The 23,776-nt window shown below is 42.8% G+C and overlaps 1 protein-coding gene across 13 annotated transcripts in view; it reads left to right on the top strand.

The window, feature by feature from the left end:
• MAGI1 (membrane associated guanylate kinase, WW and PDZ domain containing 1) overlaps positions 1 to 23,776 on the top strand; it is a 623,112-nt gene that overhangs the window by 151,929 nt on the left and 447,407 nt on the right. The window lies entirely within an intron of this gene.

Below are 23,776 nucleotides of genomic sequence, written 5' to 3'. Positions count from 1 at the left end.
CCTGCTGCATTGCTGTTTTAGTTGTGGTGGGATTGAGGGTGATCTAGAGGAGAGGAAGCCCAGAAACAGGGAGGGAAAAGGGCTCAGCATGAAGGCATGAATAATTAAGGTTAACATTTATTTGGTACTCAACTCTGTGGCAGGAGCTAAGTTATTTCAGAAGCATCAACTCTATGAGATAGGTACTGTTGTTTTCCCCATTTTACAGAATAAAAATCTGAGCCTGGGGGTGACTTGTTGAGAACTAGAAGAACCAGGGTTCAGACCCAGGCAGATCTTAGTCTAGCGCCTGAGCTTTTAACTCTTGCTGGGCAGTGCTGTCTTCCGGGAGTGCAGAAGGGAGGGGAAGGTGGGCAAGAGGTCCGAGTCTACAGTGAGTTGGCCAGTGCCTCATGAGATGTGCAGAAAAGAAAGGAATCCAAGCTGAACAAGATGGCAAGCTTGGGAGCCCGGGGGTGCCAATTAGAGAGACAGGGTGTGCTCTGTGTGACTGTTTGTGCAAGAGGCCTCACCATTTGTTCCAGATCTGCCATCTCACAGCGCCTGGCCCTGATTTAGCACATGGACTGCACACGCCTGTTAACATCTTGACAAGTTGCTTTATAAGCATTTTTATTGGTTGCTCTGTATTAAAGGAAAGTTCACTGCCTTGCACTTTTTAGATGGGACAATGGAGGCACAGTCCCTGTGACTCAGCCATTGAGTCATTTTGCTCTTCATTGTGTGAATGTCTTTGTCTCAGGTTGCCCCACCCCTCTGCAAGCTTCCACTCACCTTGAAGACCAACGTCAAATGGCCCCTCCCTGGGAAGCTTTCTCCAACTTCCATGGGCAGAAGTCGGTTGTTTTCTCTCTTCTCTGTTCACCCTGTGCTGTTAACTCTATTTATTTGTATAATAATCTATTCTGGACTCTGTTTCCTCTATGAGGATATCAACATCCCTAGTTCCTGGGGTTTATGTACAAGAGGGATTAAGGGCGCATAATTTTTGTGGAGATTTATTTTGTTCTTTTTCCCCTCTGAATATATAAAATGGGGGTTGCAACACAAAGTGTTTAGGGGCCAGGGAGGTGACATAAGTGACCCTGGTCTGTCCGGGACAGTCAGAATTGGTGAGGTGGTAGCCGGATAAGAGAGTGCACACCTGGTCTATAAAACTGGTAACTGAGCTTAAAAATACAAAAACAAACAAACAAACAAAAAACACAAAAATTGTTTTGGCAGACAGAATATTTACTTACAAGGGTTATGTTCAGCCCTTTGGTTTCTTGTTTGTGATCTCTGATAAGGAATATAGCTCTTTGGAGGAATCTTAGAAAACAAGGATTAACATCAAGAGGATATAGCCCAGTCCCCTGTCTCCCCCGCAGCTGAAAACTGGAGTGAGGAGAGCTTGTTTTCCGTCACTTTTTTTTTTGGGGGGCAGTACGCGGGCCTCTCACTGTTGTGGCCTCTCCCGTTGCGGAGCACAGGCTCCGGATGCGCAGGCTCAGCAGCCATGGCTCACGGGCCCAGCTGCTCCGCAGCACGTGGGATCTTCTCGGACTGGGGCACGAACCCGTGTCTCCTGCATTGGCAGGCGGACTCTCAACCACTGCGCCACCAGGGAAGCCCTTCCGTCACTTTTAAATTTGGGGGTGACCCTGGCCCCCCTGGTCATAGATGTGCTGTTGGCTGACCCTTTCACATCCTCTGAAATGCTGCTGAAATCAGGACCTTCATTAAGGCACAAGTTGTGCCCCTCTTATTTGAATTCTGTATGTTACTTCGGAAGTAATGAGGAAACGAGAGAGAAGTAATGAGTATTGTTTGTTACTTTGAAATGGCTCAAAGACATAATTTGTCATTTCTCCCCCTTTCCTGCCCAAGGTAAGAATTTCTTGCTCTTTAAGTTCGAAGATTCCACTTGTATTTATAGTAGATGCATAGAAACTTGGTGCTAGCTCATTTGGAAGTGAAGATGAGTTAACTCTGAATTAGTAATAAAGTCAGTGAGAAAATAGGATTTGATTTATTACTATTACAGTTTACACATAGTTGGAGATTATATATTTGTGAAAAATAATCCTTGAAAATTGCAGTTGAAATCTGTGAAGGACGGTTTCCCTTTTCAAAGGAGTTGACGGAAATGGAAGAAGAGGGAAAATTACTCACTGTGAGTCTACCGTACGCACATCCTGCTTTTCTCCCCCGAGGATGCCCTTCAGTGGCACCAGCTGCCTTACTGGAAGGCAGCTCGAAACAGAGTCCCAGAGGGACATTCCCTGTGGCACCTGGCTGAGGATGCCATCACCATGGCACATCCCCACAGCTCCTGTTAGAAATGTACCCAGAGATCCCTGTGGCCTCTGGCGAGGACTTCTCCCTCTTTTGAGTTAGTGTGGAGGGAGGGTGGGGAAGCATACAGGCTGCAGAGACCAGCTCTCTCACTGCCGAGCTGTGTGGTTTCTGGCTCATCCCCAATCCAGTGTTTGTGTGCCTCTGTAAAGATGGCTCTGTCAGTATGCTTGTTTACAGTTCTGGTATAAGGACTAAATAAAATCACATATTTAAAGCACATACCATTCCATATATCCCTTCTCCCCCTTTCTTGCCCAAGGTAAGAATTTCTTGCTCTTTAAGCTTGAAGATTCTACTTGTATTTATAGTAGATGCAGAGAAACCTGGTGTTAGCTCATTCGGAAGTGAAGAGTTAACTTTGAATTAGTAATAAAGTCAGTGAGAAAATAGGATTTGATTTATTACTATTGCTATTTACACATAGTTGGAGATTATATATTTGCACAAAATAATCCATGAAAATTGCTGTGTTGTTTTCTCATGTTATCCCACAGGAGGAGTTTCTTGCAGAGATAAGAAAAGCAGACCTTCGGTGTTTTTAAAAAGCCAAGTTTTATGGTCAAAATGCTACCCACTCTCCCTTTCTTCTTCCCCAAAACAGAGATAGTCACAATTACATCCCATGAAGAGATGTAAAGAGTAGAGCAGAGTTAAAGGTAAAGGAATTTTCAGTTCCTGCTCTGAAGAAGCAGTGATTTAGTGATATCTTATTAGAATTTTGAAAATCCTGTTTTCTCATCTTTTCAAATTTATTAATAGCATTACCCAGCCAAGCAGACTTACAAATCCACAAGATTAAAAATTTGCTGAATGTGGCGAATTTCAGGGACCCTCCGATGTATTGTCTCCATAACAACTGGCTTGTGTCATTGATGTGAGGCATGGCACTTTCTTTTTGCTAATCACACAGTTTTATAAACATCCCTTTATGTTGTCAACATGGAACAGTGAGTTCTTTCTGAAGTCATCAGGAAGCTTCAGTTTGTCATGAATTTTTGTTCTGTGGTAATGGTTACATTGAAGCTTAGGCCATTATGAAAATATTATACTTGTTATCACCATTTTATAGTTAATACAGTGGAAAATACTAGGTTTCTATGAATCTTTACTTAATAGTGGAAATGTTGTATAACTTGGTCAATTTGTTCCCTTTCTCCTTGCCATCCTATTTCGTTTTAAATGCCTAAGGGATGTTTTCAGTGTGTCCCTCCATAAAAGAATGGAATGCAGGTAAAGCAGGACCCATCTGTGTCTGTCCCATTTATAGTCTGGCAGACTATAGCACCACCTAACCTGTTTCCTAGGGCATAGCACTTTTTAGAATTTCAAGAAAGCCAGGCATCTCAGGTGGGTGGGTACCTTTTTAGGGAAGGGAAAATAATGTTACCTCTACCCTTGTAGGTTTTAGCTGAGACACTCCCCCCAACCCCCAGTAATAAGTGACAGATTAACAGGAGGAAAAACAAACAAAAGTTTAATAACATCTGTACCTCCTGTATACATGGGAGATACCCAGGAAAACTGAATAAAATTTCCCGAAATGACCCAAACCATCCCTTAAATACCATCTCCAGCTAAAGACAAAAGAAGGTGTTTGGGATGGAAGAAAGTCAGTAATGGGAGATTATCAGAAAACCACAGTAAACAAGGGTATGCTTGTTATGCAGATTTAAATCCTTGATTCTCTGTTGATAAGAATTTCTTGAGTTTATTCATCCTCCTCTTCCTGGTACAGATGGGAAGATACCCTTACAAATGGAGATTTCCCTTATCAATGTAAGTGTCTTCATAACTCCCACTCAGTTTTCAGAGTTTCACCTTTGTCTGCTGTTTCTTAAAAATGATCAGCATAAAATAATATTTTTGCCTCGGGGACATATTTTGGGGTGGTAAATTCTGCTCCCCTTCAGGTTCTTCCTTCAGGAAAGTACTAGAAAAAAGAGCCCAAAATCACAGCCTTGCAGATCAACTCCCTGCAGCACATCCCTGTGAGGAACTCAGAGACCCTGGGCTCTGAACTGTGTGATCTGGCAGGACCCTTGACTCTTGCTTTGTCTTCCATGAATTGGGTTCCAAGATCTCTGCTCTGGCTGGAGTAATGTGAGGCTTAACCGGTGTAAATTAGAAAATAGCCATGAAAGCATTCTGCTTTGCAAACGATCCTTGGGTGATAATGACACAATTTCATCAATTTTTAAAGTTGTTAAAATGTGAAAAATAGGACATAGCTGAAATCATAGATGACTTGGCTTCATTTTTATGTTTTGATGGTTCATAAAATCTAAAACAGCCTCAGATTTTGGGCAGTCCTCTCATGTTTCCTCCCTGCAGGAAACCGCTTGCCAGTCCTCATAAAGACCAGCTGTATTTCCTATTCTGAATACCGTTGACCATGACTCTAGCAACTGACCCTAGGAACAAAGGCCAGCTCCCATGGAGAAATAAAGGCTGCCTTTCTGCCAGGTGTGCTTGTATGTGTGCAGTGGCCGTGAACCCTGCTAAGCCCCATTACCTCTGTTTGGGCTGGCTGATTCCTGTCGAGTGAACAGGGCAGTCAGGTTGTATTGGTTTTCATGCGGTTCCTGCATTTTGGGGAGACTGGTTGACAATTTTTCATATGTCACTCAATTAAGAGGAAAGGAAGTCTGGCTCCAGGGGCAATTTGAGGTCCCTTTCCATTAGGCATCCTGTAAACTTGAGCACGTATGAAGCCTCCCAGAGAAGAGAAGGTCCTGTTCCTCCATGCTGTTGGCTGCAGTCGAAACCAAGTTCCCCTGCCGAGTTTATGATTAACCTCTCCATCCAAAACTAGTCCCTTTCTTGTCCTGGCCCTGTTTCCTTCGGGTTTGAGGAGTATCAAAGAAAAGGGGGATTGAACCCAGCAGGACCCCATGGGGCCCTCCTGTGACCACCATTTCTCCTAGGCCTTCCCCGAGTTCCAAAGAGCAGACTGAAGCAGTTACTAATTAGGGAAGTGAGGTAGAAACCAAGGAAAAACAGTGAAGCAAGAAAAGTACCGATAGCTTAAACAATAGTTCAGCAATAAAACAGAGTCCTAGTTACTCCTTAACGGATGGATATACATAATAATCGGTTGCCTATCTTTTTTTTTTTGGCAGTACGCGGGCCTCTCACTGTTGTGGCCTCTCCGGTTGCGGAACAGAGGCTCCAGACTCGCAGGCTCAGCGGCCATGGCTCATGGGCCCAGCCGCTCCACTGTTGTCTATCTTTGAGTTGTTCTGCAGAAACTAAGACTCCATCCAGGTGGTAGATGGTGACTATGTGCTGACCACAGCACACAGAACCCAGACTGGTTGGAACCAGAACGTTGATGATTAAGATTTCTGAAACATCACCTTTTTACCTCACCATGAACCAATCAGAAGAAAGGCCACGAGCTGCAACCCTCACTCCAAATGTTGCCTTTAGAAACCCTTCCCTGGAGAGTTCAGTTCTTTTGAGCATGAGCTGCCAGTTCTCCTTGTTTGGCACCCTGCAATAAACGCTATACTTACCTTCACCACAACACAGTGTCAGTAGATTGGCTTTGGCACAGCAAAGCCAATCTTGGGAGAGGGGACCCAAGTTTGGTCCCCTAACACAGTGGGGAGAACTTTCCAGCTTGCAGAGCAACTTGAGACTCTAATGTGCCCCAGGCATCATATAGTGGAGGCAAGCTGACCTCTTGAAAAAGTACTGTTGACACGAAGGTTTAGTGCATGATATTCTCCCTTATTCGTCTGAAATATGTCAGAGTGGAAAGGAGCAAAGCTTGGTGTGTTCTCTTAGACTCCCTGTTTTCTGTAGCACTGCAACATTTCTGTTGATGTGAAGGTGACCTTGTCATTCTGCATGCAGGGATGTGTGGGAAGGAAACAGCATCAGGCAGCATGCTGTTTAGACTAAATTGGATTGGGCACCTGAGTTCATTGACTCAGTGCTCTGGTAGAGACTATCTGATCGGACCTGGAGTGTTTGCCACCATCTGCCATTCGTTTTTAACTTCTGTCACCTGGGAGGCTTGTTACAGAGTTGGATGGAGGAGGTAGGCATGAAAAAGCTGAACATATGAGCTATTTAATTGGTACAGAAAGCTGAGTATATAAAGGGGTGTTGGGGTAAGTCCTGCATTCCATTCTTTTGGGGTCTTCAATTCACCTTGCTTTTGCTTTTCTTCTCCCCAACCTGAGGACTGCTTGTCCAGATGGTCTCCCTACACCTGTGCTTTCCAGTGGTGGCCATTAGCCACGTGGGCTATTTAAATTGAAATATAAATTAATGAAAATTAAATGCAATAAAAAAAACCCTCAATCCCTCCAACATAGTAGCCATGTTTCAAGTAGTCTGTAACCACATGTGGCTACCACGTAGGACAGTGCAGATCTCAAATATTTCCATCATGGCAGAAAATTCTGTTGGACAGCACTACAGACAGTACGCTTTAGAAGAACAGAGGTCGTGTGTGTGTGTGTGTGTGTGTGTGTGTGTGTGTGTGTGTGTGTGTGTGTGTGTGTGTGTGTGTGCGCGCGCGCGCGCGCGCACGTGCTTGTCATCAAGTCTTGAGTGCTAAACCAGGGTTGCCTGACCCATGAAAAGCTCCCAGGAATGATCTTCTGCATGAGTGAGTGAAAGAATGAGTGAGAGGCTATACATGAGTGAATGAATGAAGGAGTTTCGTCCTCCATGAGCTTGGATTAACAATGCCCTTCTTTTTCTCACTCCAGCTGATGCACCCAGTGCGGGTAATGCTATCCAGGCACGGTTCTTATAAGTATACATGTGCCATCTGCCCCCTTCTGACTTCATTTATTTAATTACATTTCCTCCCAGTTCTTTAGTGCTGTTTGATCTGTTGCCTGCAGGTCTCCAAGCAAACATTTCACAGGCCATTTTCTGTCTTTTGGATTCCTACAGGGTCCTACTCCTAATGGCATATTTTATTGAGCACATCCTGTATGCTGGCTAGGGCGCTAAGTGCTTCAGGTAAACAATTTAATGCAGTCCTCCTGGGAGGTAGGTAGGTTCTACTGGGGTCCCCATGGGAAAGCTGAGGTCTGCCAGGATAAGAAGCTTGCCCAAGGTGAGCCAGCTCCCTAGAGCATGGCAGAGCTAGTGGGCACATCCATATTGAAGAATCCAAAGCCACCAGGCTGGACCCTCTTTCACTGTACCCTCATTGCTTTAATTTCTTTCAGTATTTTGATTGATCTTAGAAGTACCTTGGGCTCTGTATCATTTAGGAATAATTGTATTGTGATGATAATTCAGAGACCCTAAAATAGTAACCTATACAAGATTGACTGTTTTCCCAGGAAATGAAAAGTGCAGGCAAAGGTGGTCCAGGGTGTTTAGAGCCCATTGTAATATTACCACTTCTGTTCTCTATTCTGCTGTCCCTGGGTCAGGCTCTTATCCTCACCTCGAATGAGCCTCCTGGATCAAGTTCAAGGCAGGAAGAAGCGAGAAGGATGAGAAGGGGGCTAAGAACAGATGACAGCTGTCTGTCCTCTTTTAAGGACGTTTCCTTGAAGTTCCACCCAGTGGCTCTGCTGATACCTCCTTGGTTTCCCCTCACTGCAGGGACACATAGTCTTTCATCTGGACACCCTGCCTTCAGTGACAATGGCCCTCCTACCCACAAGCGCTAAGGGAAGACTGGGTATTGGGTAGGCACCCTGCAGCCTGGCCCAACCTCATGTTTTTATTTCCATTTTAGAGGTTGTGAACTCACACCCCATGGATGTGGGCAGGTTCTAGTTTATCATCCCAGACTTTATTACTTTTTATTCTTGAGATCTGGCATACCCTCTCCAGCTGCAGTCAGCACTCTTCCCTCTTGTATAATGCCCAGCCCATGTGCTAGTTTATATCACCTTCCTGGTCCCTGCAGACATTTGTTTCTTCAGCCCCCGATTGGAGGATGCTATTCCCACCTTCTAGGTGTCACACCTCTCCCTCAGTTGTGGGCTTTTACTAGGTATTTCCCCCTTCAGGGGTGTGACCATCTGTCACGGCTTGTCACTCGGGAGATGTGTGGGAACTGCGGTTCGTAGTGCGACCAGAAGAGCCAGGGGACATAGCAGCCTGTTTAGTGGCAGAGACTAGCTTGATTTGTAGGTCTGTGCTTCATTTGTGAAACCTGTGGGGCTCAGCACCCTCTGGTGGGATGTTGTATGCAAATTCCCTCGAACAGGACTTCCTGGAGTGGTGTTTATAAGACTAGCTTTGAGCTTTTCCGTGCGTATGTTTGAAAGTTACCCATGTTGCAGAAAGGGTGGTTCTCTTAAGTCTGGCCTTTGAGACGGCTTTTATTATCTGGTGGGCTCTTTGTATGAATCATATGGAAATGTTGATTCCTGATTCCTGCTGGTATAGGAATTCCTGAGCTTTTTAGAGAGTGGAGACATGGGTTCACATGTTTCACTTCATTCATTCATCCATCCACCCCTCCAAAGCTCAGATATTTTGTATGTACAAAGCATGCTCTAAGTTATTACTGGGTTGGCAAAATCCTTGAGTATATCACATTTGTTTATGTTTCTTTGTTTCTGTCTGCTTAAATGTTTTTTTTTTTCCTTAAATAAAAGGTTAGAATTTTCATCCAACCGATCTATTTTTGTTAGGTCCCTTTCTGAGGGTTCTTGGTTCAGAAGACCATTTTCTTCTACAAAGGTTTCTGCTTTTAGCATTAGCTACAAAATATGCCAGGCAAAGCATTTTATCGCAATTTAATAAAAAATGGTCTTGTGTAGATAAAGACTGCTTTTCTTTCCTTGTCATCCAGTTGCCCTTTTTGGACACATCTTAAGGTTTATTTATTGATCCTGAAATTCATTGTATATTTCTCTAATATTAATTTGATGGGGAGGATAGTGTGGGCAGAGCAGAGAAATGAATAAGGGTTAGATGTATCAGAACTTGCCAGCAGCTGAGAAAAGTGTGGTGTTTTAGACTTTTGATATTGAGGCATTTGAGGGATGGAACGTGTGTTAACTATATTATCAGCACAGGGTATGCATAGAAGAATGAGCTAAGATCTTGACCCTGCCAGGAACTCATTTATCAGTCTCTTAAACATGTAGTTGTAAGACAAGTCGTATCACACAAGCAAGGTAATGCTCACAGCTTCCATTGAGCTGTTGACTACATCCGTGTGGGGTTGGGCTAGCTAGAGATAGTCATCAATCTCAAGACACTTCTTTTTGAATCTTGGGTCATGAATCAACAAAGGATCTGGTGGTGTGCCTCAGAGTAGAGACCACAGATATTTTCTCATACTTTGCCAGTTACTTAACATATGGATATCAGGCATGTCTTCTTCTTTTTTTTGGTAATAGATGTGTGTACATACACACATGTCTAGTGTTTGTTTTTACCTGTTAGGTATGAGTGTCACATTTTGATCCACCATCCTAAATGTGTTTGATCACTACCCTCCTCTTTCTGGACAGGCTCAAATCTGATGCTGACCAGGGGTGGGAAGCCCATCCCTGCCAGCCTGCTGTTCCCATACTAGGTGCTGTATCACCTCATGGAAGCCACCAGGAGAATAACCTTGGCCAGGATCTCTTCCTTGTGCTGGGGTCCATCCAAAAGGAGGGCAGTTGTAGGTAGTGTTGATCTATGAACACTTGATATCTAGGCCAGTCATAACCCCACCTGGTGGAAGAACTGACTGCTTGTTTTGGGCCCATGTGCTCTTGAGCATCACGCCCCAGCTCAATTTATTCTCTTTTAAAACCTAAAAAACTTTCTCTGTATGATGTCAGCTTTTGACCTTCGTCCACATTGTTCTCAAATTCTTCCCCTTTTCCTCTTTCTCTTGTAGATCTAAACTGTACAGTCTCCTCTTCCTTTTGATGCTTATGTCTTCAAACTTTTTCGATGAAACTTTGTTGTATATTAGTGAGTATAAACACTTGATTTCTGTGAACATAATATATTTTAGAAAATATTCCCAAACATTTGTGACCATGTCAGTATGTATGTATCTTAGCCTAACAGACTTTCCCCAACTTAAGTTTAGAAATATACGCACCATTAGCACTACCCATCAAAATCCAAATCAGGCAATGACGTAATATCCGTAAGTCACTGAATGGGAGAAAATAAGACAAGGAGATTTGTAAAAATAATACAATCACTTTCATACAGCTTTCATTAATATGCAGATCACTTCCATAAACATGATCATCTTTGATCGTTTCACAGGTCCTAACATGGGTAGTTTTATCCCTGGCTGGAGACTTAGCCACTCATTTAGGGAGACACTGTAGAGTGAGCCCCTCCACATGCTAAGCCCAGTTCTAGGTACCAGGCACATAGTGCATTGTGAAGAAAGCAAAGTCCCGGCCTTCTAGTGGGGAGTGCTTGAAAAGAAAGGATGTGTGATTGTGCCTTTGAGGGGTTCAGTGCCTGGCCTGAGTTCCTGCAGCAAGGTAGGGAGGGAGTGAACTTTGCATCCTAGGTGTTTCTATGTCAGTGGGGTTTTTTCTGCAGTCTTGGTTATCAATTCTTTCCACCCGTGTATCTCTATAAAAACAGAGCCTGAAAAGCTCAACATTACTTTGACTGCTTGAGTTTTTTCCTAAAAGTTCATCCAGAGTTTACCTAGTATACTATTACATATCTTTGTTTTAATATAAAACTCTTTTCGGTGATGTAATGTCCCTCCCTTTATCTTTACACTCCAGGAAGATGTTTCTTGCTTATTTGACGCTTCAAGGATACCTTTGCATTATTAGGGTGACTAGCCATGCTGGTTTGTCCGGGATTGAGGGGCTGCTGGGATGTGGGATTTTCTTAAAATAGAGACAGTGTTGGACTTTCCTCCTGGTTTGCCTGGGACTGAGTGGTTTCCTGGGTTTGCAGGACTTTGGTGCTAAAACTGGGTAAGTCTCAGGCAAAAAGGGACTAGTTGGTTGTCCTAGATTGCATACTGGAAGTGGAAGGGGACTGTATTCACCACAATTTAGTGCACATCACAAACATACCAGTACAGACTCTTAGAACATTCCCCAAATAGTTATATTTAAATTAGCATTATTGTTATTCTTTTTTTTTCAATAAAGAAACCGGGTGTCTCAATAAGTTTGGCTAGTGATATTTTACTTCTAATATCAATTATTTTGGAGAAAAGTATGATATGGCCCTGAAACATAATAGTGCATGATTGATAAATTGATTTTAGTTATGTGTTCATGCTTTGTACCATATTAGTCAAGTAGCTTATTTATCTGCATTGCAGAGAAAGTCTCTGCAGTGTGTGTCTGTGTGTGCGTGTGTGTGTTTTCCTTCTACACTGAGAATTTTCAGTGAAGGGAAGAAAATGACCTTATAATTTATAAAGAGATAAATACAATTTGTAGTAGGGAGGGGAGGACTGGCAGCAGTGTAGCTTAGTGTCGAAAAGCTTGGGTGCTGGACCCCGACAGTCCTGAGTTTGAGCCCTGCCACCTGCAAGCGGGATGCTCTTGATCGAGTTACTTCAGCCCTCTTAGAAGCTGAGTCTGGAGAGAAGAGCTGGTTGCTTTGGGATTGAATATCTGTAGGTTTCCAAATGCCAACATCAAATCTTTAGTGGAACCTGGAAAGAAGTAAAAAAAAGTTTCTTGATTTATATTTTAGTTCAGTTAAATTAGTTCTCTGTTAGGTGTAAAGAAAAAATATACCTGCAATGTACCCGGGGAACACCATTTAATCATTTGTACCTGTCTGGTAGAAATGCTATTTCTTACCTAAAAAAAAAAACAACAACCAGTCATTCATTGAATACTTATGGACATCTTAACATTTACTCCTTATAAGCAGCTTATAAAGTGGTCTATCACTCAGTATTGTCTGCAGTAACAGACACAGCCAATCTCCAAATACCAGTGTGGCCCCTCAAAGAAGAGAGGTGTTTTTTTTTTTTAGCTCAGGATACTTGTGCATCAGATGGGTCAGTGGGTGGAGAGGGGGGCCTGTCCACCATAGTCACTCAGGTCGACAGAGAGCACACCCTCCCACCATTGCTGGTTGCTGTGTAAAAGGGAAAAGAAGGCTCTGGATGGTCTTGAATCTGCAGTTGAGTGTTTGGACTGGACTTGATACACTTTGTTTCTACACACAACTGATGGGCCAGAACTAAACACATGCCCCCCTACCCACCCACTCATAAAAGAGGAGGCCAGGTAGTTAACCCTTCCATGTCTCCAATGGCAGAAGGCCAGAATTAGTCGGCGAGCTGCTCTGATGTCCACCACATCCGGAAGTCTTCTCCTTTTGAAGATGAGGAATATCAGACTAAGAGAGTTTAAGTAACTTGACCTAGAGCATCCCGCTTGCAGGTGGCAGTGCTGAAACTCAGGACTGTCAGGGTTCCAGCACCCAAGCTTTTTGACACTAAGCTGCCCTTCCTCCCTTCCCCGCTGCAGATTTTTTTTTGTCTTTATATAAATTATAAGATCATTTTCTTCCCTTCATTGGAAACTCTCAGCATAGAAGGAACACACACACACAATTAGATACAACATAAGTTGGGTAACTCCAGCAAAAAACCAGTCATTTTCTTTGTGCAAACTGTGCCTCAAGTTATTTTCAGTCCATTTTAGTTAAAAGTTGTCTGTCAGCTCTTTGTAAGTGTTGTATTATTGTAAGCTGAGCAATAATGGGTCTGCGGGGCCAGGGATATATGTACTTAAGCGCTGAAGTGGATTCCCAGTCCATAGGACATGAATCTGAGCATCTTATTAAGATTGTTCAAGCCCAGCACGGGGTGTGAAACACTCTAGGTCACTTGGCTTTGCTTCCCCCACCTCTTTAACTGTCCCATTTGGTTTTCTTCTGCTCGAAACTTCATTCAGGATAACACACAGTTCTCACGGCCACCATACTTCCATAACCCAGAGACAAGTGGATTTCTTCTGACTTGTTTCTCCTTGTTGATGCTTGGTATAAATTTGACAAATGTCCTTCCTGTCGTTTGGGTAATTCTTGTCCTCTGGTTATGTCTTTTGTGCTTCTATTGGGGAAAGGCATTTAGGACTTCAGAGCTACCCAAGGTCAACTGAACTTTTAACTAGTCAGCAAGTGTTTGAGCACCTGTGTGTCCAGTACAACTGCAGCTTGACTTGGTAGGATTGCCAGCCAAGGAAAATTTCAGCTAAACTGCAGTTAGTTAATAGGATTTAAAAGTGGAACTCTTCCACTGTCATGCAAATATATTTGGATTAATCAGCATCGTGATCATCATGACAAAGCAAATCATAGCATAGCAGTGAGGAATACAAGAACAGGTAAAACTGCATTTAAATCCCAGCTCTGCTGCTTACTAGTTCTGGGACACGTTTCTAATTCAGGCTGAGCCTCATTGTTCTCACCTGTAAAATGATAACGAGGACAGTACCCGGTGGAGATGTATCATCAAAAGCACATTAGACTTACAGGAAATCATCTCTGCATCAGCGTGAATGAATGAATGATGTGGGTGGTTCCCCAGGACTGTGTAAGTTCAGAAGTGCTCCAACTGATCTGGGCTTGAGTCTTGGGGATTTTCAACTCATGTATTTTGATATAAGTTCTATATTTAAGTGAATGCTCTAGAGATGGGAGTATTTCCACATGGATAAAAACTAAATTTGTTCAACACCTTAGTTAGAATGATGTGAATGAAATATAAATTAAAGATTGCCTCCTTTCTTACATGGAGTAACCCTGACAGCGAGAATATATTCCAGGTCTTAGTTTTACGGTTCAAGGGGACTTAGGTTTTAGAGGAAAAAAGAGCCACCAGGTGGTGCCAGCCATTTTCTGATCCAGAGAGAAGAAATTCAAACCCAGCTAAGGAATTTCCATCCGGGATACTGTTAACAGTTTGGGATCTCTTAAGGCATTCAGCTGTCTGCCTCAGATTTGATGTTATTAAGTACATTGAAATTCTTGAGCTTTAAATCCTCCTGTAGAAGACTCTGTCTCTGATTTGTGATCTGTCATGCTGTACTCTTCTGGCTGATCGGATTTTTGTCTTTACAAAGAAAAAAACTTGCCTGTAGTGATCAGCTGTTGCTTTTTGCACAGTCATTTCATTATGTGGCAGTGTGTAAGCACCTACCCTCAGGGTAGTAAAAATTTGGTTCAGGAAATAATTGTGTTAAGATCAGTAAAAACAATGTAATCTGCAGGGAGAACAAATCAATGTTTCCCCCTTTTAATTGGGAGGGAAAACATGCCGTAGAAGATGAAAAGGTCAGATCATTATATTTATCAACCCATTTATCCTTTCACAAATATGAATTAAATTCTTCCTTTGGGAGGCAATGTGGTCCCATGGCTAGGACTTCACTCCCTGCAGTCAGACTTCCTGGGTGTGGATCCTAGCTGCAGCATTTCCTAGCTGCCTTGGATCAAATTCCTTAACCTCTAGGCGCATTACTTATCCCATCTGTCACGGGGATAAGAGAACCTACTTCGGGGTTGTTACGAGCTAAAAATACGATATACTTCTTTTACAGAATAAGTGCTCAAAACATATTGGTGACCACGAATGTTGTTACTTAGGGTGATTACAAGGACCCTCATAGAGCCAGAGACCCTGTCCCAGATTCACCGCCCTCCTGTGCCATTGGTGGCAGAGCATCATTTAACTCTTAACAACCAAGAACATCCAGACCATGACCCCCATTTTGCAAATGAGGAAATGTTGCTTAGAGTGGTTAAGTAACTTATTAGGCCAGGCTGCATCCAGTGTCTCAGTGTTGCTATAGATTTACAATGTTGTAGAGTCTGGGGTGAAATTTCCCGTTCCAGCTATTATTCACTTGAGACCACCTTACATCAGGGCTTGCATCCTAGAATGCCATTAGTTTTCAGTCAGCCTCTACTCGACTTTAGAGAGCCCTGAGAGCATCTTGAAAATAACACTTTTACATAAGCACTGCCTTCTGTTCGTGTTAGGATGGGGCTGGCAGTTGCTGCATTTATAGCTGCCTAATCTCCTGTTCCCTTGCTCTGTGTGTGTGCCGACGCCCCAAGTCAGCTTCCGTGGGTTCTGAACTGGCCAAATGAAGGGCTAACGGGGGCGTTGCTACTACTGATTTGTAGCTCTGATGCCCAGATTTTATGAAAGGAGGATTTATGCTTTTTTAGCACAACCATCTACTTACTTTTCATTTTTGAACTCGATAGGGAGGACAAAAGGATTGAATACGTTTTGCAGGTTAATCTGTCTGCTAGACCATAAGGTCAATAAAATATTGGGTGGCAGCATGAATGATATTGGAAGTAAGACAGCAAAGCTTACCTTTTTTAAAAGACGGTGAAACTTCTAAAATTGAGGTGGTGATTATAGCACTGTCTGCAGCTTGGAACTAGGGAAGGTGGAGGCAGGTGTGGCAGGAACATGTGGAGGTGAAGAGCTAAGAGCTGCCTGTGGGAGTGAGGTTAAAACATCACATTCTTCAGCCTGGCAATGCAAAAGCATAGCAAAGACATGAAATCTGTGCAGTTGTGAATGATGTGGTTGAACCTTCTTGAGATGTTGGGACTCTGTTAGAAACTTACATGGGATAATTTCAGATTTGATGCATGGGATGATGATAACCATATCAGTAGGTGGCATTTAGTAAGTGCCTACTCTGTGCCAGGCATTGTGCCGAAACTAAACATAAATTATTTCATATAATCCAACAAGCTACTTATTATTGTCTTTATTTTACAAATAAAAATGGTGAAGCTCATCAAGTTTAATTGGTATGTGTAGTAAGTGATGGAGCCAGAAGTCAAGTTCAAAGTTACTCTAGGGCCCAACTTCTTAACTGCTACACTGTATGTTCCCAGGCATTGGAATTGGCAGAACAAAGAAGGAAAGGGTTGAGCACATTTATGCATGGACCCACGGAATGCTGATGTCTCCCTAACCTTTAAATCTGGAGTGAGACTGGGCTCATGCCCTCTGGCCTGTCCTTTGGAGGAAGATTGGTAAATGAGAATCAGTATATTTCATTCAAAATTTCATTTTCGTGCTTTTAGAGTAGGATCTCATCTGGACTGGGAAACACACTATAAAATAAGATCCAAGACTTGTGTGAATTGGGTTTTCACTTACTTACTTCACTTTGAGAACTGCTGCATTGGATCCCTGTTCTCCAAAGTTTGTCTTTCAGAATGTTACTGAAGTAGGATCTTAATAAAAGATTGAAGTTAAGCAGAGTGCCTTTGTAGGATTTCTCAGAGCTTTCAATATACTAAGGAACCTTAGTGTTCTCCAATAGGGCATAGCTTGTGTTCCCCAAACATTTTTTTTACCCCCAAATTTTCTTTTCTCAGAGCTCCTCTGAGACTAGTGTTGAAAACTGAGCCAAATTTGAACCTGACTGTCTTATTTCCTTTGTATTTTGGTTGCTTCTATATGAAAAACATTCCACATAGTTAAGTTAAGGATGGTGACGTATTTCCCTACACCAGGAACCTAATACGGAGAGGGTCCTCTGAAATCAGAGGCTCTTTGGTAAAGAGCGAGTTAAGTGTTAGGTGTCAGAGTCTTATCTTGGCTGGAGAGGGCTCTAGCTGGGAAGGTGTATTCACTATCCATTGCTGTATAACACATTCCCCCTAATTTATCAGCTTACGATAGTCAACGTTTTGTATTTCCCAGTTTTTGTGGGTCAGTCATCTGAGCGTGGCTTAACTTGGTACCTTGGGCTCAAGGTTTCTGATGAGGTTGCAAGCAGATGGTTAGCTGGGGGCTGCAGTCCCACCCGAGGCTTGATTGGCGTGGTGGTGGGGCTCTCCCTGCAAGATCACTCTTGTGGTTGGCAAGCATTGGTCCCTCACCACATGACCTCCACCCAGTGGCTACATAATATGGCACCTGGCTTTTCTCCCAGAGAGAAGGATCCAGGAGAGAGGGAGAGGGAGAATCTAAGAAGTCACAGTCTTTTTATAACGTTATCTTAGAAATGACATCTCACTACCTCTGCTCAGCTCTTTTAGGTAGGAGTAAGTCAATAAGCCTATCCCGCACTCATGGGGAAAAGATTATTCAAAGACCTGAACACCAGGAGGAGGTGAGGATCACTAAGAACCATTGGCCACTTACCACAGCAATGTAAAGAGGGATAGGGTTTTCTTGATGGAGAAGACAATTTCAATTTTCATTTGTGGTGAGAAGACAGAGAAGAGGTTAACAAAAAAGCTGCTGTCTTCCATTGTGAGTATCATATTTCATGGCCCAAGACTCAGCAGAGAAAAGGAAGGTATGCATGGAAGTAAATCAGGAACAGTCGGTCACCATGATTTTGCCCCATCCCACCCCACCAGGAACCCTGTGGGCTCCAAAGCTTGCTGGAAGGGAGGGAGGGAGGGAAGGAAGGAGGGAGGAAGGAAGGAATTACAGAGAAGCATTTTGCTGTAGTCCAAATATTTCTTTCAGCCGGAAACAATATTAGGTTAAAAGTACACATTTATAAAATTCAAGGGAGATAGAATTAGGGAAAAAAATGAGGAGAAGGGCTTCCCTGGTGGCGCAGTGGTTGAGAGTCCACCTGCCGATGCAGGGGACGCGGGTTTGTGCCCCAGTCCGGGAAGATCCCACATGCCTCGGAGCGGCTGGGCCCGTGAGCCATGGCCGCTGAGCCTGTGCGTCCGGAGCCTGTGCTCCACAACGGGAGAGGCCACAACAGTGAGAGGCCCGCTACTGCAAAAACAAACAAACAAAAAACTGAGAAAACAGGTGCGAATTTGTTTCCTTGATTAAATAACCTTTTATACTTCCTCCCTTAGTAGAGTATAAACTGTGGCCTTACAAATGCTGGTATTGTTTATTTATTATTTCTTAAGACACCCAGGAGGGAAAAATCAACTGCTTCCTCCTCCCTAGGTAACAGCTCCATAACTCAGGGCTGTGACATCTGTTTTGATGTTAGAGAAATGGCAATAAAAATTTGATGGAGGCAAAACATTTCTGTGGGGGGAGATCTGGAGCGGGAACTGGAAAGGTAGAAATAATGATAAAAATGCTCCCACTGATGTTTAAATATTTAGTTATTTAAATATTTAATTACCAGTATTGGCTTCCTTTGTGTCTATATTATCGCACTAGATAATGAGCCTGTTTTTGAAATGAGCCCCTGATGTCATCAGGCATTTTGAGTTGGCTTCTTCTGGGCCAGTTGTAATATGGATCATTTGTTCTTCAAATGTGAGAACCCCCTTCACCCCCTCCCTCCCCCCGGGGGGAATTTTGGTAATGTCTTGAGAAATTGTTTGTTGAAACTGGTGGTGTGGGGAGATGTTCCTGGCAGAGGCCGGGGATGCTGCTATACATCCTACAGTGCACAGCACAGCCACTGCAATAGAGAATTATCCAGCCCTCAATGTCAATAGTTTGAGTTTGAGAAACCCTAAGGAAGTATGAGGTTTGGGGTTATGCCTTTGAGGAACCAGATAACAGTATCAGACAGGACCTCACAGATGAGCAAAGACCAACATAGATTAGAATGCTGACGAAGACCATTCTTGTGAATCGAAAGCAGAAAAAAGTATAGCAGAAAGAGAACGAAAATGACAAAACTGGAGTTACTTTGTGCTTTACAGTCATGTGTGGTTTTTAGGCCACAGGTAAAATACTCGTTGTTACCAAGCAGCAGTAGCTTGGCTGGAGCTTGGATGAGCAGCTGGTTGCAGGGCCTGCATATTTCATACAAGCAAAGGATGAAAACCCCTGCTGGTTGCGGTGTTCCCTTGCGGTGAGGTGGAGGGGTAGATATAACAGGGGTCTGACTTTGCAGGTGTGTGGGCGTTGGAGAATGTGGCTGGGAGAAATCCAGGGGCCCTGTCCTACCCCGGGACGTTGTTGCATTTTCCCTCCTCTTCCTGTTTCAATACTGTGACCTGTCTTCCCTTAGCAGGCACTGCAGCTACATCTGGTGTTGACCTGAGGGTTTGTTCAGCCAGCTGCTGCAGAGACACCAGACGGGGCCCAGGGTGGAGGTGGCAGGGCCAGGGAGACACACATCTGCCTTGGAAACTACATTTGGCCTGGGATTATTTCTAGCAGGAGGTGGCTCCCATATCCCCCCTGTGTCTCCTTGGAGCTGAGATATCATGGTGTTTCACAAGGAAACCGATCTGAATCCATTTTCATTTTTGTGTATGTGTGTGTGATTTTTAAAATATTATATTGAGGTATAGTTGATGTACAATATTATGTAAGTTTCAGGTATACAACATAATGATTCAGAATTGTTAACAGTTCTATTCCATTTATAGTTATTATAAAATATTGGCTAGGGACTTCCCCTGGTGGTCCAGTGGTTAAGACTCTGTGCTCCCACTGCCGGGGGCACAGATTTGATCCCTGGTCGGGGAATCAATATCCTGCAAGACGCGCAGAGTGGCAAAAAAAAAAAAAAAAAAATATGTATATATATATATATATAAAATATAAGCTATATTCCACGTGCTATACAATACATTCTTATAGCTTATTTATTTTATACTCCATCTTCCTCTTGAACTTCCTTCTCCTTGTCTTTTCTTCACCATCCCTGTCACCAAGCCAGTGCTTCTTGACAACTTAACACACAACAGGAGGGTTGTGAGTTTAAATTTTATTCAGGGTCTTACTGAGGACAATAGCTAGGGGAATAGGCGCTTAGTAGCTCTAAGGAAACTGCTCTGATGAAGTAGGGGAGAAGCCAGTTTATGTATGATTTTTGGCTAGGAAACATCCGCAGTCAAGCATACACTGAGCTAAAAGATTACTGTTAATCACAAAGAACAGGTATCTCAAGGTAATGATTTTAGTGCTTTTCTATATATAGGACGGTGCAAGAATCTGGAGTCATTGAAATTCTTCCTAAGGTATGTATCTAACCAAGGCCTGCTTGTACAAAGCACAGAGTGCCTCACCCTGTTTGTTCATCCTGAATTCCATTTCGGGTACAGTGGGTTGTGACTTAACCCTTGTAGAACTGGGTGGAGAACAACATTCTTTGTCTTAGCAATCTTAATTTTTTCTTCGTCGACATCGTCAACCTCTGTGTGTTTTAGAGGTCCTTTAAGGAACTAGAAGAACTGCAGGAACATTGCACTATGCCTGCAGAATTAGATTGGTTTCTTGGTTACCATCTAGCCTGTCAGAAACTAGGGCTGTTTACTCTCCTGATTGTAATCTCTCATGTATTCATGGAGAAGCGTTTTCAGATTTTCCAATGAGAGTGTCATCCTTATTTGACTTTGTGATGTTGTATATAGTTCCTTTCACCTCTTACGTGGCCTGGGTATGCCTCACTTCGATCCTGGGTCACACAGTCTGCTTTAGGTAGCATAGAGCTGGTAGACCTCAGGAATATGTACTTGAGGCTCTGTGTGTGACGCGGCAAAAGCCACCAAACTGGAGTGTCCTGATACTGGGTCCTCATACTGAGCAGGGAGCACCCTGCTTGTGTGCAGTGATGTGGACTTCAGTTTGCCTTTCATCTGTTCTCTATGATACCAATTTCATTATTAAAGCAGGAATAAACAAGAAGCGTAGTAGAATCTACAAGGGAAGAAGCAGGGCCGTTGAACAGAAGGGCTGTATTCTGGTTTCACGCACGGGGTGGGAGAGCCTATATATGGTGCAGTGGGTGCTAAAATTGTAAATATAAATCATTAAATCTGCCAAATAATGGTCTATAAATATCTAGTGTAAAATAAGAATGTTCTCATTTACATTTAAATAGTTTAGATTTCTTACATTTCACTTTAACAAAGTGTAATGTTAATGCAAATATTATTTGGCGATGAAAGTAAATACACCAGACAGAGTTATTAATTTCTTGTACACAGTCATCTATTTTCAAATATTGACTTACCTTGAAGGACCTTTATCATACTTATGAGTCCTATTTGGTAACGTGTTTAGAGTCAGAAACTCAGGAAATGCAGATTCATGGAATTAGAAAACACATTGGCTTTGGGTTGAAAGTGAACCTCTTCTCCAATTGCTTGATATAAATTAGCTTGTTGGTACATTTGTCACTGCTATTAAGAGGCCCTTCTGACACTTTTCTCTTCCTGCCGGACAAATCTGAACCAGTGAATTTTTAAATATTCTTATAATATAACTGTATCTCTTGTTTCCTTGATGTGAGTAGTTACATAGTATCTAGTACATAAGTCCCTGGATAAAATAAAATAAATATTGTACCAACAAGATATATACTCAAAAATACTATAGATAAATCAAAATGGAATTCTAAAAAGATGTTCAGGCAACACACAGGTAGGCAGAAAGAAAGAAAAGGAGAGACAAGAAAACAGAAAAATAAAATAAAATGGCAGACCTAAGCCCTGACACATCAGTAATTTCATTAAATGCAAATGATATAAGTACACCAATTTAAAGACAGAGACTGGCAGGGTGGATTGAAAACATGACCCAATTATATGCTGTCTTCAGGAAACTCACTTCAAATAATACGAAATAGGTTCAGTGTAAAAGGATGGAAAACGTATATCATGGAAACAGTAATCAAGAGAAAGCAAAGGTGGCTAAATTAATACCAGATAAAGTAGACTTCAGAACAAATAAATTAACTAGAGATAGAGAAGGACATTTTAAATGATAAAAGAGTCATTCCACCAAGTTGATATAGCAATTCTACATGTCTATGCACCAAACAACACAGCTGCCAATTATGTGAAGCAAAAACTGATAGAGATGAAAGGAGAAATAGACAAATCCACATTTATGGTGGAGACTTCAACATCTCTGTCTCACCAGTTGCTAGAACGACTAGGGAGATCAGCAAAGGCATTGAAGAACTCAGCAGTGCCGTCAACCATTGGGTTGGCATTTACAGAATTCTTTTCAAGTACCCACAGATCATATACTAAGATAGGCCGTATCCTGAGCCGTAAAACAAGCCGCACTAAACTTAGAAGAGTTGAGATTATACAGGATATGTCCTTCGACCCCAGTGGAATCAAAGTAGAAATCAAGAAGGGAAAGACAGCTCCAGCTCCTTGGGCTTTCTGTATTGTTTCTTGAACATTTTAAACCCAGTCACACCATTTGAGGTCTCTGTCTCAAACCTGTCCTCAGATTTTCTGCTGGCTTTACTCATCTAAGCTCTAAATTCACCACCATTTCAGAAATTTCTATAGTTACCCTATCTAAAAAGACTTTGCACAGTGCCCTCTGGCTACTTCATCACCTTCCACCAACTTTTGTATTCCTCTGTCATTTTCTTCTAAGTACTTATTAATATCTGAAGTTACCCTTTTTGTTTATTTACTCATTTATGAGCCGGTATTATACACAAGAATAGTAGCTTCAGAACAGTAGGAATACATGTGCCGTGTTCACTACAGCATCCCCAGACCCTAGGGTAGTAGGTGCTGAGTAAGAACTTGTTGAATGGACTGTAGATCTCTATTACCTAGGTCGCCACATGTACTAGATATCTAAAAGATATTCTCTCCGCCACAGAAAGCCACTAGGAATCTTGTGCAAGTTAGTACATAAACTCTTTCCTGCATGCAAATGAGAAAAAGAGAACTAGCCTCTCTGTGTTTAGCTAACCTTTGGTTTCATGTATTTGTTTTCCCAACAAAGGAAACTCTTAGGGGAACTTGGACTGAAATAGGATGAATGCTTAAAAGCATTCAGAAGCCTGCAAACTTGACTTGTGGAACAAGGCTGGTAGTTCCCCAAAGATGGTTGTAATGATGAAGTAAACCTGGAATTTCAAAATGAATATTCTCTATTTTAATGTAGCACTGACAAGACTTGCAAATAGGTAAATGATTACCAAACAGTGGTTACCCTATTAAATAGATAGTTGAACATACACATGCACATTAAGTGAAAGGTCATTGTCAAGTTTTTCAGTCTTTCTGTTTTGAACTGGAGTTGGACATAAGTTGCTGGGTACATTGGAGAGGTCGTAAGGCATGGGTGTTGGAAGTTTGATAGATCTAGGATCCAGTCCTTGCTCTGTCACTGATTATCTTTTTTTAAAGATTTTTTTCTCTCTCTCTCTCTCTCTCTCTCTCTCTCTCTCCCTCTCCCCCCCCCCCCCCCCCCCCTCCCCCCCCCCCCCCCCCCCCCCGTTGGGTCTATGTTGCTGCCCGTGGGCTTTCTCTAGTTGCGGCGAGCGGGGCCTACTCTTCGTTGTGGTACACGGGCTTCTCCTTCTGCTGGCTTCTGTTGCTGCAGAACAGAGGCTCTAGGCGCGCGGGCTTCAGTAGTTGTGGCGCACCGGCTCAGTAGTTGCGGCTCGCGGGCTCTAGAGCGCAGGCTCAGTAGTTGTGGCACACGGGCTTCGTTGCTCCGTGGCATGTGGGATCTTCCCAGACCAGGGCTAGAACCCATGTCCCCTGCATTGGCAGGCGGATGCTTAACCACTGTGCCACCAGGGAAGTCCTGTCCCTGATTTTCTTGTTGGGAGATGTTTGAAAAGTCATTTAC

The sequence above is a fragment of the Aethalodelphis obliquidens genome, unplaced genomic scaffold (assembly GCF_003676395.1).
Source record: "Aethalodelphis obliquidens isolate GAN/ISIS:26980383/991018 unplaced genomic scaffold, ASM367639v1 scaffold22, whole genome shotgun sequence".
NCBI lineage: Eukaryota > Metazoa > Chordata > Mammalia > Artiodactyla > Delphinidae > Aethalodelphis > Aethalodelphis obliquidens.
The sequence above is the reverse complement of the archived record's forward strand: the minus strand, read 5'-3'. Positions and strand labels throughout refer to the sequence as shown.